Here is a 14377-nt window from a genome sequence, read left to right on the forward strand (position 1 = left end):
ATATGAAATAAAAAAAGGAAAACAATAAGATATCCTAGGGTTTTTCTTTCTTTTTTTTGTTTTTTACAGTTTTTCTTAAACACTGTAAGACTGAAAAAAAAAAAAAAAGAAAAAATAAGAAGTTCTATGTCACTGCATTAGGTTGCAGTGCGAACACAGTCAAGAAGGAGTTTTTCTTGCACATCATATATTCTTTCATGTTATAAGTAAATTAAGTTTGAAATGAAAGCATTTATGTATTTTGAACCCTTGATAAAAAGTTAATGTCCTGGTGTGGCACTGTAGGATAAGTGCTGGACTGCTAACCACAAGGTCAGTAGTTTGAACAAGTCCCTCTCTCCTTGGAAACCCTATACAGGATCGCTGAGAGTTAGAACTGACTTCATGGCACTTAACAACAACATAATTTCTTTATTTAAATATTTTAAACTCATAGCAACCCTGTATAGGGTTTCCAAGGAGCTGCTGATAAATTTGAACTGCCAATCTTGCAGTTCAAACCAAACTTGTGATCCAATGCATTATCCCACAGCATCACACCAGAGCTCCGCTCCATAACAACTTTACTGAGGTATAACTGCATTCAATAGAATGCCTCTATTTTAAGTATACATTCAGTGAGTTTTGACAAATGTATACACACATATAAGCACACTTTAATTAAGAAACAGACTCTTCCTACCACTACAAATTTTTTTTCTTATGGATCTTTATAGTCCAATCTCCAAATTCCACCAAACTGCATAATGTCAGTTACTTTGGGCAGTACAATAGATAACTGGTTGGCCAACCTCAGTCTACACAGTTTGCTGCTGAGAAGAACTACATTCTTATCCAAATGGTCCATTTGGAGCAGGTCACTGCAATGCTGGCTGTAGGAACCTGGATGAAGCCACTCCCTCACTGGTGGGCAGAGGAAGCTGGCTGCGGCTTCCATCTAGGAATGCTACTCTCCAATGCACTGAACTAGACCCACAGACTCAGCACACTTCACCTCTTGCAAGAATTGGTTTCTAGTTTGAGAAACCTCTTCATCTTGCTTCTCCAAAACATTTTCTCTTTGCCTCGTCACCAATCACACTTGCCTCATGAGGTAATCAGCACAGCTGACTGAAACCAAACCACACCCACTGCCATCAGTTGATTCTAACTCATGGCGACCCTGTAGGGTAGAGTAGAACTGCCCCACAGGGTCCCAAGATGACCGTAATCTTTACAGAAGCATAGTACCACATGTTTCTCTAGTGGAGCTACTGGTAGATTAGAACCACTGAACTTTCAGTTAGCAGCTTAATGCCACCAGATGACTTGCTGTTGCTAAGTGCCATCGAGTTGGTTCCAGCTTGTATAGATTTCTGAAGAGCAACTGGTGGGCTTCAAACTTCAACCTTGCAGTTAACAATCCAGTGTTTATTCTACAGTGCTATGAAGATGGGAGTAAAGGGAGAGATATCAAGGACTAAAAGAACAAAGGGTCTCAATAAGATAAGTGTCTGGAACATTGTAGGGGATTAATTAATATTAGTATTAGTATCATTATTAGTATTAGGAGTCCTGGTGTGGAGCTGTGGGTTAATGTGCTGGACTGCAAGGTCACCTTGAACCACAAGGTCAGTGGTTCAAGCTCACCAACCTCTCCTCGGAAACCCTATACAGGGTCGCTAAGGGTCGGAACTGATTCAACAGCACCGAACAACAATTAGTATTATTACAAGAGAAGCCCTGATAGCTCAAATGGTTAAGGGCTTAACTGTTAGTCAAAAGGTTGGCAGTTCAAACCCACTAGCTGCTCAGAGGGAGAAAGATATGGCAACCTGCTTCTAAAAGTTCCAGCTTAGGAAACCCTAGAGAGCAGCTCCACTCTGCCCTACAGGGTGGCGATGAGTAAGAATGGACTCTACTGAAACGTGTTCGGTTGTTAAGAAGGTAGTAGGAGCTGTAGAAGGAGACACTCCAGTTTCTAATAGGAGTTAGAACAAGGCCTTGCCACTGGGCTGGCCCCTCTGCTGCTTACTGACTGCCAACCAATTTTCAACCCATGTGACCATGACAATTTGAATTAATTCTGTGCATGAAATTTGGTGGGATGCAGTGCCAAATGTTTAACTGAAATCAAGATGCAAACTTCCTTTCATCTACTCGTTTTGTAAATCCTGTCAAAAATAAAGCAAGAGCCATTAAGCTTGTCTGGCAACATTTGTCCTTCATGCACTGTGCTCTTCATTGCTCCTGCTCCCCTTATCCTCTGCTTGCAATCTTCCCTCCCAACCCCCAATATTTGTTCTGTTCTATTTACTGGTCCCCTGGGCAGGCCCAGCACACTGTCAGCTCTACTGACTTTGCCAAGTCTAAGATTCCTTTTAGGGTCTTGTTTTATTTAAAGAGCACCCCGTTAATGGGTTTAATGGCCTTTCAATCACTTAGTATGCATTGTCAATGAGATAGAATCGATTTTCTGAGAATTCCTGTTCTGGGAGGAAAACAAACAGCCCTTCCTTCTCATTGCGATTTGGCCAAAGAATAAATGATGCAAAACGAAGCTCCATCCGGGACTTGGATAGTTTCGTTGCCCTCGGACTTCAAGACTTGTCCAGCCCTACACTGAGTGTTTCTACTTATTGTCCTCAGGGTGAACTGCTGGACTGTGGGGTCACTTAAACATGGACTTTGAAAGAGGTTCACTGTTTCCCTGGGGTTATGCCACCCTCTTCAGTGAAGAATCAAGCTGTGCATTACCCATGGGACTTGATCAGAGAAAAGAATGGCTGTCAAACCAGTGCCCTCAGACTCGAACTTCTCAGAAAATGACCACCTCCACAGGAGCACACTCGTTCTGAATTCTAGAACCTTCAGGCGATGACTAAGCACCTAAACTCCCTCTCACTGAATACCTTCTAACTAGCTTAACTCTTACTAGGGAAGCCTCCAATTCCATAGGCATCTGTAGATGATCTCACGTGTGTAAGGCATTATGCTTGGCATTGTGGAAGATGCATGCAGGGGCATAAAGAAGAATCAAAATCTGTCTCAGCCAATGTTTAGGATTTGTCTTCTCTAAGTTAGGATCTCTATTAGATGTTAACCAAAACTCTTCTCCTTCCTTCTCTGCCTCTCTCTGCCCCCAGCTCTCCTCCAAGAATCCCCACCTTCTCAACAACAATGCTATATTTTATGGAAACTGACAATATTCCAGAGCCCTTTCTTCAGTAGTTCACATGCTCCAGTCTACGTAAGCCTTACCTCTCAATGTGATTGTGATTGTATTACAATCTGCATTTTACAGATAAAGAAATCACGTTTAAGAGAGGGCAAAGTGCTTAGCTGTGAAGACAGGCTCATCTGACTGAAAACACTTTATCTTAAGCCGGAAGCTGCCTTTGTCTTCTCTTCCTTTATGGGTACTTCCCTGGGAGCCCTAAGCAGCAGCCAACCACAATCCTGCAGGAAATGAAACAAGCTTGCTGATATCTGGCTCATTAGAATCACAGTAATTTAGTAGTGCTCGACACGTGCCAAATACCTCATATCTTTATTTTTACTTAATCTCTGCAACTACTTCAAGAGATAGAGAAAAACACACCTTGAGGTTAAGTGACTTACCCAAGGTCTCATAATTAATAAGCAATAACTAGGGTTGCTATGGGTCGGAACCGACTCGACAACACTTAACAACCACAGTTATGATAAGGAGTCCTGGTGTGGCACTGTGGGTTAATGCGCGGGACTATAAAGTTGGTTTGAACTGCAAGGTTGAAAGTTCAAGCTCCTCAGAAACCCTATACATGGTCACTATGGGTCAGAACTGACTCGATGGCACATAACAACAACAATAATGATGAAGTTGCTAATACTGATGAAAAACTTGTCATGTACCAAGCACTGGACTAAGGCTTTCTATTGATATATTTTTAATCCTAACAGAAAAACAGGTGCTGTGGGGTCAAAAAAGACTCATGGTAACCGCATGTTTCACAGTGGACTTGTGCTCCACAGAGTTTTCGGTAGCTAATGTTTCAAAAACATATCATCAAGCTTTCTAATGAGGGGCTTCAGGGTACACTCAAAGCTCCAATCTTTCGGTTAACGGCAGAGCACATTAATAACCTTTTTGTAGCACCCAAGGGCTCCTAATCCTAACAAAATATTATTATTTCGATCTTACAGACAAGGAAACTGAGGCTCAGAGAATTAAAGTAATTTGTCCAACGTTGTTGTTAAATGCTCTTGAGTAGATTGCGACCCTGTATAGGGTTTCCAAGGAGCAGCTGGTGAGCTTGAACCACTGACTTTGCAGTTCAAACAACTTTGTAGTCTGACGCATTAGCCCACAGTGCCACGCCAGGACTCCAACGTTATTGACCTGTAAGTGTGGAGCCGATATTTGACCTGGAGCAGCCCCTGAAGTTTGTGCTTCTAAGTAACAATGGTATGGTCAGGCCTCAAGGTGTACATTGCGCCTACTACTGAAGCCCTGTAAGAAAAAATGGCCTGTAAGTTTTCCCAAAATAATAGTTGAAGACAAACCCCAGAGACTTCAGGCTTTGTCTCCGGGCTGTCTCTTAACAAGCTCCTACCCTGAACCATAATCTCATTTGCATTTGTCCTTCTGCAGTAGTTTCCAATTCCCAGGCAGAATGCAATTTAACTGTAAAATTTGCCTTAACTAGGCAGCTGTCTGCTGCAGTCAGGCACCAGGTGGGCCTCCCTGTAGGCTCTCCTAGTCAACGTGCCAGCCTCTGTAACACAATATAAAGTCACCTCTGAGGAATGAGATGCCACTTGAAGAGGCAGATGCTGCCCTGCCCGCTTGTTGTCAGCTCGGAACAGTTCAGGAGATGCCATTCATGGCTCAGATTCTCCTAGAGGACTCCTTTCTTACCACTTGTCTGCCATTTGGAGAGCCAGTGCAGGGAAGATTATCCAATGTCCTGGGCCAGGAGTGCCACTTAGGATGGAGTCCTGGAAGTGAGAGTTAGAGGTTTAATTAGTCTCCTTTCCCCACAATGTCCTTAGACCATGGGAATGAGGGACCCCAACATCCAATAGGCCAAGTGAGGCCATTCAACAGATATCACCTGAGTTTCTGCGATGTTCGAGGCCTATAAGGAGGAGCAAAAGGTATAACCCTGACATGATCCTACAATGTTTTCAAGTGTGTAGAATGCCAAGCAGAGTAAGAAATGGTGTCCTTAGAAATGTAAAACAAACGAAGTTCAAACATACCTACTTAGAGGCATTACTTGAAACTGAAGGAATGCATGCTATTATTGAGATAAAGACTATAGAGAACAAAGAGGAAAATATCCAGTGTAAGACTTCTGCAGAGGCCTAGATCTATGGGGTAGAGGAAATGGCAACGGTGTCCTAGAAAAGGTGCCAGAGAAGAATGTATGAACACAGAATCCCAGCAAATGCAGTGCGACATGAAGGAGGGACTTGTCCGTGGGTCCAATAAGGCCAAGATTGTCATACAGGAGCAAAGACCATGGGATCGGGAAAATAAGAAGATGCTGACTAGGAACCAGTATCCATAAAGAGCACTGGATGGACAATCTGCCCAAGGTCAAGGACCAAGCAGGTGGAGGAAAGTAATGGAAGAGTGTAGATTGTGTGGTGATGGCAGTGGTGTGCCATTGAGTCAGTTCTGACTCATAGCGACCTTCTAAGGGGTGTCAAAGACTGTAAATCTTTACAGGAGCAGAAAGCTTCATCTTTCTCCCACAGAGCAGGTAGTAGATTCAAACTGCTGACCTTCTGGTTACCAGCCCAATGCGTAACCCATTATGCCACCAGAGCTCCTTTGTAGACTGTGTAGAAGTGTTGACTAATGAAAGAAGAGACTGTGGTCAGAAAGGTAAGATGAAGGGACATGCTTAGAAGGAAGGGGAAGAGTCAAGCCTGCTTATAGGTCCCAGAAAAGGAGCCATGGGAGATGCAGAGGATGCATGCATTCCTGATGGAGCGAGATTTAGGAGGAGGCAGCAGGAGTCAAGGGCACAGGGGACAAATTCCCATTGGGGAGATGGAGACACACTTTAGAGACAGGAAGAATAATCAAGGAGGAAAGAAATGGTGCAGACATTTAGAGATGGAGAAGGGAGAGTTGGAGAAATTTAGTCTTGAGTTTATTGTAATACCAGGAAAGCTCTCCAGGAGTGACAGTCTCGTCACAATAGCATGAGGACTGCCCTAAAATGGTCGTCTTCTAAAGAAATGCGGGAGGAAGTGGGATCAAACTCACTGCCTTCATTTCTCACCAAGCAAATTGTTGGATTTTTCTTTCTCTTAGGTTTTTAAAAATTATGATTATAATAAGTTTAGTTCTTCAACCTTCCCTATCTTGACTTCTCTTTAGTATTAGTTTATGACTCTCACCCAAGGAGTTTCTTCCTCTTATTACCATGGACTCTAGAGTCTTTAGGAACCAATTATCCAGTCTAGAGATAATTTGGGTCCTTTTCTGCCTTCCTACTCTAACTCCCTGCATCTTGGCCACTTCACTGCTCATTAGCCCTTTCCCCTGATAAGGAGAGGAGAAGTAAGAAAAGTTGAAGCTTAAACATTTTTAAAAAAAAAAAACTTATTTTGGGATCTAGCCAAATATTTTGAAGCTATGAGCTCAGATGAGGTTGGAGGTCATCCGAGGTTCACAGTTGTTTAATTATCCTTGAGTGGATACCACCACTAATAATGGATCCATCGTTAGTCCTAAAATTCACACACACACAAAAATTGCAATGACTAGGGGAGGAAAGGAAAGCAGACACACTGAGTGAACACTGGCAGAGGTCTAGGTAACCTCTCGTGTGTCAGGAGTTTGGCCATCTCCTTTCCCTTAACTCTCAGTACCTCTTTTTCATTGAGAATGTCTATTTTGAAATTCCAGATGTGACATTTCAGATTAGAAGCACTAAGAGTTCGCATTGCCAGTATTAATGGTTCAGTGGATCTTCCAGTCCCTAAGTTGAGCGTCTCAGAATATTCATCAGCATTATGGCTAGGAGAGCTCCTGATGCTTTGTACTTTGCAGGTCTCATTGACAATTAAGTACAGAGCATGAACAGGCAGATCAATACTTCTTATTGAACTTTAAAAGCTATGTATTTTTCTTTAAGACTCCAATAAGTTGTGATATTGTACCACAGTTTTACAAGATTTTACTAAAGGAGCTCTGGTAGCGTAGTGGTTACGAATCGGGCTGTGAACCACAAGGTCAACAGTTCGAAACTACCAGCGGTTCCGCGGGAAAAGGTGAGGCGTTCTGCTCCCATAAAGATTTACAGCCTCAGAAACCCTGTGCAGGGTCGCTATGAGTCGGAACCGACTCCACGGCACTTAACAACAACAACAACAACAACTAATAGTAAGCATACATGGGGCCTCTCTGTATTATTTCTTAACAACTGCATGTGAATCTACAATGATCTGAAAATAAAGCATTTAACAAATAATTTTTTAAAGGAACCAATAATGTGTTATGTCTTAGCAGCAGAATACAAAACCAAACAAAACCTAAAAGTGATTTTTCACTTATCCAATATACACACTAAAATGGCTAAAGCTAAAATCACTGAAAACACCAACTGTTGGCAAGGATTTGGGGGTCTAGCACTCTCATATGCTGCTGATGGGATTTACAGCCTCAGAAACTATACAGGGTCACTATGAGTCAGAACCGACTCCATGGCACACAACCACCACCACTCTGAAGAACTATTTGGCAATGCCTTATACAGTTATCATACAATTTCTCTTGAATAAATACTAGCAACTCTACTTCCTGATATTTACTCAATAATAATTAAAACTTTAATTAGACAATGAATAAGGAGAAAAACTGATGCCTTTGAATTGTGGTGTTGACAAAGAATGTTGAAATCACTTCTTCTTCCAGAAGAAGAAACAAATCTATCTTAGAAGTGGAGCCAGAATGTTCCTTATTAGTGAGGATAGTGAGACTTCAATTTACACCCCCTGGACATGTTATCAGGAGGGACCAGTTCCTGAGAATCCCATCATGCTTAGTAAAGTAGCGGATAAGTGATAAAGAGGAAGACCCTGAATGAAATGCATTGACACTGTGGCTGCAACAATTGTGAGAATGGAGTAGGACCAGCAAGTGTCAGAACTGACTCAACAGCACCTAACATAAAAACAGAAATTTAACTTTCTAATCTTAAAATGCATCTTCAAGGAGAAGCCCTGGTGTCATAAAGGGTTAGGTGTTGGGCTGCTAGAGGCAAAGTCAGTAGTTTGAATCCACAGCCATCCATGGTAGAAAGATGGAGCTGTCTGCTCCTGTAAAGATTGATAGCCTTGGAAACCCTGGAGAGCAGCTATACTCTGTCCTATAGGATTGCTATGAGTTGAAATTGGGTCTATGGTGGTGGGTTTGTTTTTCAGTTAGTCAACAGACCCTGGGTTCAGAAACACTCTCAAATCGAGACTCTAGCAATTCTGCCTGCCAGTTTAATCTTGAAGTGTGAATAGACGACTCTCTAACTGTCCCCACACCTCTCCACTCTCCATGTTGTTAAGTTCTGTTGAGTCGGTTCTGACTCATATCAACTCTGTATAAGGTTTCTGAAGAGTGGCTGATGGGTTTGAACTGCCAATCTTGTGGTTCGCTGTCTAGTGCTGACCCTATAGCACCATGGGCGTGGTTATTTAGTTCCAAAGAGAAGAAGCTCAGGTTGTAAAACCAACCCTGTTTGCACTTGGGCTTAGAGTTCCAGATGAGCAGGTTGGTACTTCAAGCATCAAAGTAGACTTCTTACTATGGTCCCACTCTGATATAGCACTATAAGGCTGGTAGTGACTAAGAATGTCTGTAAACACATTCTCTTACCTTCCTGCCCCAGCAACCAGGGCTGTGCCATGTTGCTTGTGCCTGAGCCCCTGTTTCTGTTCCCTGAGAGTGGGATTCTGATTTGCTTTAGCCAGTAGTTCCATTCCTGACCACCCAATAGATTTACTTGCCTGGTCTGCCATTTACCTGCACCTAGGTTCCCATGATATCTACTCTGCTCACTTACAGGACCATGCCAAGACACACCCTGCAGAGACTCCTAGAAATCAGGTCCTTGCCCACTTCTGCTCTAACTTGGGTCTGCCACACCCCTAACAAGTCACCTGCTCATCCTGAGTGTCTGGTCACCAATTTTTGAGGCCTTCCCAGACTTCTTTGATCCTGATGACCCGAGATACCCACTCACTCCAAATGATACTCTGGTTCTCAAAGGCATTTCTTCAAGTCATTGTGACCAGAATACATCCTGGAATGATAATCTTGAGTTCTTAGAGAGCAAATTCTGAGTCACCATAAAAGAGCAAAGTCCATCTGCTCCAAACACCATGTGCAGCATGAGTTGCTGAGATTGGTCATTGAGTTTCTACTTTTGAATATTTGCAGTAGGGGACACTCACTACTTTTCAAGAAAACCATTATTAGGCAGATGTCACTATGAAAGTATATAGACTTTATAAAGACTTCAAGTTGATGTTACTGGAAATAGAAATTTTAGGTTCTACTCTCTGATAAGTGTCTTAGTTATCTAATGCTGCTATACAGATATACCACCAGTGGATGACTTTAACAATCAGAAATGTCTTCTTTCACAGTTGAGGAAGCTAGAAGTGCAAATCCAGAGTACTGATTCTTAGGGAGGGCTTTCTCTTCATTTCTTGGGGAAAGGACCTTATCTTCTTTCAGCATCAGTAGCTCCAGTGTTCCTTGGAGATCTCCATACACCTCGGCATCACTCGTCCCCTGGGTCTAGGAGCTTCACAGTGCAGGGACCATAGATCCAAAGGATGTACACCACTTCTGGCTCTCCTTTCTTGGTGGTGGTAGGTCCCTCTTTCTCTATTCAATTCTCTCTCCTTTTATAGCTGTAAATAAAAGACGTTGCATGCCACAACCTTGGGACTCTCCCATAAATCTGATCAAGGTGGTGGTAGGATTAAAGGTGGTGTATAAGGAGCTCTTGAGTTATGGTGTTGGAGGAGAATATTGGAAGTGCCATGGGCTGCCAAAAGAACCAATAGATCTGTTTGGGAAGAAGTGCAGCCAGAGTGCTCCTTGGAGGCCAAGATGGCCAAACTTCTTCTCTCATACTTCAGACATATTGTCAGGAGAGACCAGTCGCTGGAGAAGGATATCATGTTTGGTAAGGTGGAGGGTCAGAGAAAAAGAGGAAGATCCCCAACGAGATGGATTGGCCAAGTGGCAGCATCTATGGACTCAAGCGTGGCAACAGTAGTGAGGTTGGTCCAGGATCGGGCAGTGTTTCATTCTGCTGTGCATAAGGTCGCTATGGGTCGGTACCAACTCAATGGCACTTAACAACAACAACAATATGAGGAGCTCTGGTATCATAGTGGTTACAAATCAGGCTGCTAATCTCATGGTCAGCAGTTCAAAACTACCAGCTGTTCCACAGGAGAAAGATGAGCCTTTCTGCGCCCATAAAGATTTACAGCCTCGGAAACCCTGTACAGGTTTGCTATGAGTTGGAACCGACTCCATGGCACATAACAACAACAACAACAATCCCATTCTTAGGAGTCCTAGTGGTACAGTGGCTAAAGAGCTTGACTGCTAACCAAACAGATCAGCTGCTCCAGGGGAGAAACCCTATGGGGCAGTTCTATGTCCTACATGGTTGCCATGAGTTGGAATTGACTCAACGGCAGTGGGTTTTGGAATTCTGGTGTGGTGCTGCAGGATAAGCACTGGACTACTAACTACAAGGTCAGTGGTTCAAACCCACCAGCTCCTCTTCAGAAACCCTACATAGGGTTGCCATGAGTTGGAACTGACTCAACGACACTTCACAACAGCAACAACATCCCACTCTAAATCCTCATATTGGTTTATCACATCAAATCCCATCACAACTGTCAAACCATTGAGAATCTTAGCCCAGTCAAGTTGACACAAAACCTTAACTATTACAGTAAGTAACACAGACTTTCATCTTTTATGTAGTAGCCACCACTTGACTGTTAGCGTGTGGCACTGTGGTGGCTTTTACGTGGCTATGATGCTAGAAGCTATGCCATCGGTATTGTAAATACCAGCAGGAATACCCATAGTGGACAGGGTTCAGAGCTTCCAAACTGGTGGTGGCGGTGATGATTCTGTGCCGTAGAATCGGTTCCAACTCATAGCGACCGTGCACAGGGTTTCTGAGGCTGTAAATCTTTACAGGAGCAGAAAGCCTCATCTTTCTCCCATGGAGCAGCTGGTAGATTTGAACTTCTGACCTTGTGGTTAGCAGCCCAGCTCGTAATCCATTACACTACCAGGACTCCTTGCTTCTGTACTGAGACAGACTGAGAAGGAGAGGTTAGCCATTGAAAACCTTATGGCCAGCACGGAAACACTGTCTGATATAGAAGATGAGCCACTCAAGGTTGGGAGGCACTCAAAATATGACCGGAGAAGAGCTGCCTCCTCAAAGCGGAGTTGACCGTGATGATGTGGATGGAGCAAAGCTTTTGGGACCTTCATTTGCCGATGGGGTACAACTCCAAATGAGAAGAAAGGGCTGCAAACATCCATTAATAATTTGAACATGGATTGTACACAGTATGAATCAAGGAAAATATGTAGTCATCAAAAATGAAAGAAAACACAATCCCAGGACAGTCACTGTTAAGGTAAAGGAAACTGTGAACTACCTCAGGATATAGGATTCTTTCCAACATTTTTCCAAGAAAAGGCCCGAGGAGCTAAAGATGTCTGAAGTTGACTTTGCCCTCAATCAACTACAAGCCCTTTGAAGTTGAAAAATGTAGTAAAATGCTGTGAGCGGATCAAATCACGAAACTATCTGCACTGTCTGGTTTGGGTGAAATTCCTAGATTGGATATTTCTAAATGTTAATGTTTCACTAGCAAGTGGTATGGTGCTGTGGGTTAATGCACTGGACTCCAAAGTCAGTTTGAACTGCAAGGTCAGTGGTTCAAACTCACCAGCTGCTCCTCAGAAACCCTATGAGTCGAAACCGACTAACTCCATGGCACTTAACAACAATAGGTGTATGCTGGTTTTCAATTTACATACGTTTTCTTTCTGGAGCTCTCTTTCTCTTTGACTATAAAAGAATCTAGTGTCATCGAAAAGTCTCTGTCTGATCATTATTTATGAAGAGTTTACTACACGTAAACTCATTACATGTATTATTTAACCCTCACAACATCCCATTTGTATAACTGAGAAAACACACAGAGTTTAAACAACCTGTTCAATGTCAAAAAGCAAGTAATGGAAAGCCAAGAGTCTGATTCCAGACCCTTACTATAAAATAGCCCACTTGGCTTGGGGAATTCCCTTGCAAACCCTCAGGGCCCCAGCTTCATCATCTGTGAACTCAGGGAATTGGACCGGCTGATGCGAATTTCCAGCCTCACCATGTCTTTTCCCTTGTTCCCGTTTGCAACTGATGCTCCACCAGAGCTACCCAAGTACCTGTCCATCAACACTCTGGCTTGAATATTGGTGCCATTCATCCTGCAAATCTGTGAGTAAGACTCAGCTGAGACTGTCCTGCCCCAAACAGCCACTATTCTTCAACTGCATTTGCTGTGAATTGATTCCAACTCATGGCAATCCATGTGTGTCAGAGCAGAACTATGCTCCATGGTTGGCATTGGTTGATTTGGGGAGTGTGGGAAGTAGATTGCCAGGTCTTTCTTCTGAGGCAAACCTGGATAGGTTTACAGTAAAAAGCTTCCCACCTTTTGGTTAGTACCCAAAGAAATTCACTTATTCCTTACCTAATTACATGTCTCAACTATCTTAACAAAGTCCACCCAGATTCTGAAATAACCCAGTATAAGAAAGCAACAGACATACAGATTCAAGACCAAGGAAAAGAATAGGGTTGGAATTGATGACTTCATTACACTTACCACCTTGTTCTTCCAGAGTCAAAGATCTTCTTTGGACTTGTAAATTTTCTAATAAGACCGGGCAGTGTTGTGCTGGTAAATGCTCATCAACCAATTTTCCAGAAGGAATAAAAATATATTTCTGTAGTTAAATATTCCCACCATGGCTGATTTCAAGAAAGGGCTGGCAATCTACTCCCCCTCCACAGTACCTAAGGAGCTCTGGCAGTGCAGTAGTTATGAGTTGAGCTGCTAACTTCAAGGTTGTTGTTGTTGTTGTTGTTGTGAAGTGCTGTGGAGTCAGTTCCAACCCATAGCGACCCTGTATAAGGTTTCCGAGGAGCAGCTGGTGAACTTGAACTGCCGACGTTGCAGTTCAAATGGCCTTGCAGTCTGGCACATTAACCCACAGTGCCACATAGCACTTTGAAACTACCAGTGTTCCACAGAGTAAGATAAGGCTTTCTGTTCTGGTAAAGATTTGTTGTTGTTGTTGTTAAGTGCCATCGAGTCGGTTCCGACCCATAGCGACCCTGTACAGGGTTTCCGAGGGTGTAAATCTTTACGGGAGTAGAAAGCCTCATCTTTCTCCCGCGGAGCGGCTGGCAGTTTCGAACCGCTGACCTTAAGGCTCGCAGCCCGATTCGTAACCACTACGCTACCAGAGCTCCTTATTTACAGCCTCGGAAACCCTATACAGGGTCGGAATCGACTCCACGGCACACCACCACCACCACAGTGCCTAGCACATAGTAGGAAGTTAATAAACTCTTGTTGGGTGAGCAGCACATGAAGTAATTAATTGACTATGAGTGTATCAATGTAAATCCAAAATATCCTTGTCACAAATAAATCATCTGGTTTGTCAACCAGATAGATCCTGGGCATAATTTTTATCTCCAAAAGGCCCCCTAAAAGGAGAGAAGGTAGACAAGAATAAGTATCTGGAGTAATTTGTCAAAGTTGTTAACATTTATTTATGTTCAAGAATGTTTATTATATATAAGCAAGAAAAATTAAAAACAACCTAAATGAGGAAAGGTTGAAAAATTATTGTAAAACCATTAGGTATTATGTTTTCAGTATTTATTAACATGAAAAAATGCCTTAATTATAATGTTAAATGAAAAAAGTAGCATATTAAATTGTACAAACAATATCAGTCCAATGCTCATTTTTTAAAAATGTGTTTGTATACAGGGAGGAAAAACAGAGACTTATGGAAAATATATCAAAATCATTTACAGTAGCTATCTCTGGTTGATGAGATTTAGGCTGATTTTTTTCTTCTTCTTCTTCTTGATGTATTTCTGTATTTTCTCATTTTTCTAAAAATGATAAAAAGCAAAAGAATTGCTATTAAACAAAATAAATCTTGACTCTCAACCTGGGAACATGAAATTCGTGTCTCAGAAATGAAATGATGTGTACCTGTGTGGGTACAGATTCACTGACCCACCACGTTTATGGATTTGCTGGT

This window comes from Chrysochloris asiatica, unplaced genomic scaffold, assembly GCF_000296735.1.
Source record: "Chrysochloris asiatica unplaced genomic scaffold, ChrAsi1.0 scaffold00006, whole genome shotgun sequence".
In the NCBI taxonomy this organism is placed as follows: Eukaryota; Metazoa; Chordata; class Mammalia; order Afrosoricida; family Chrysochloridae; genus Chrysochloris; species Chrysochloris asiatica.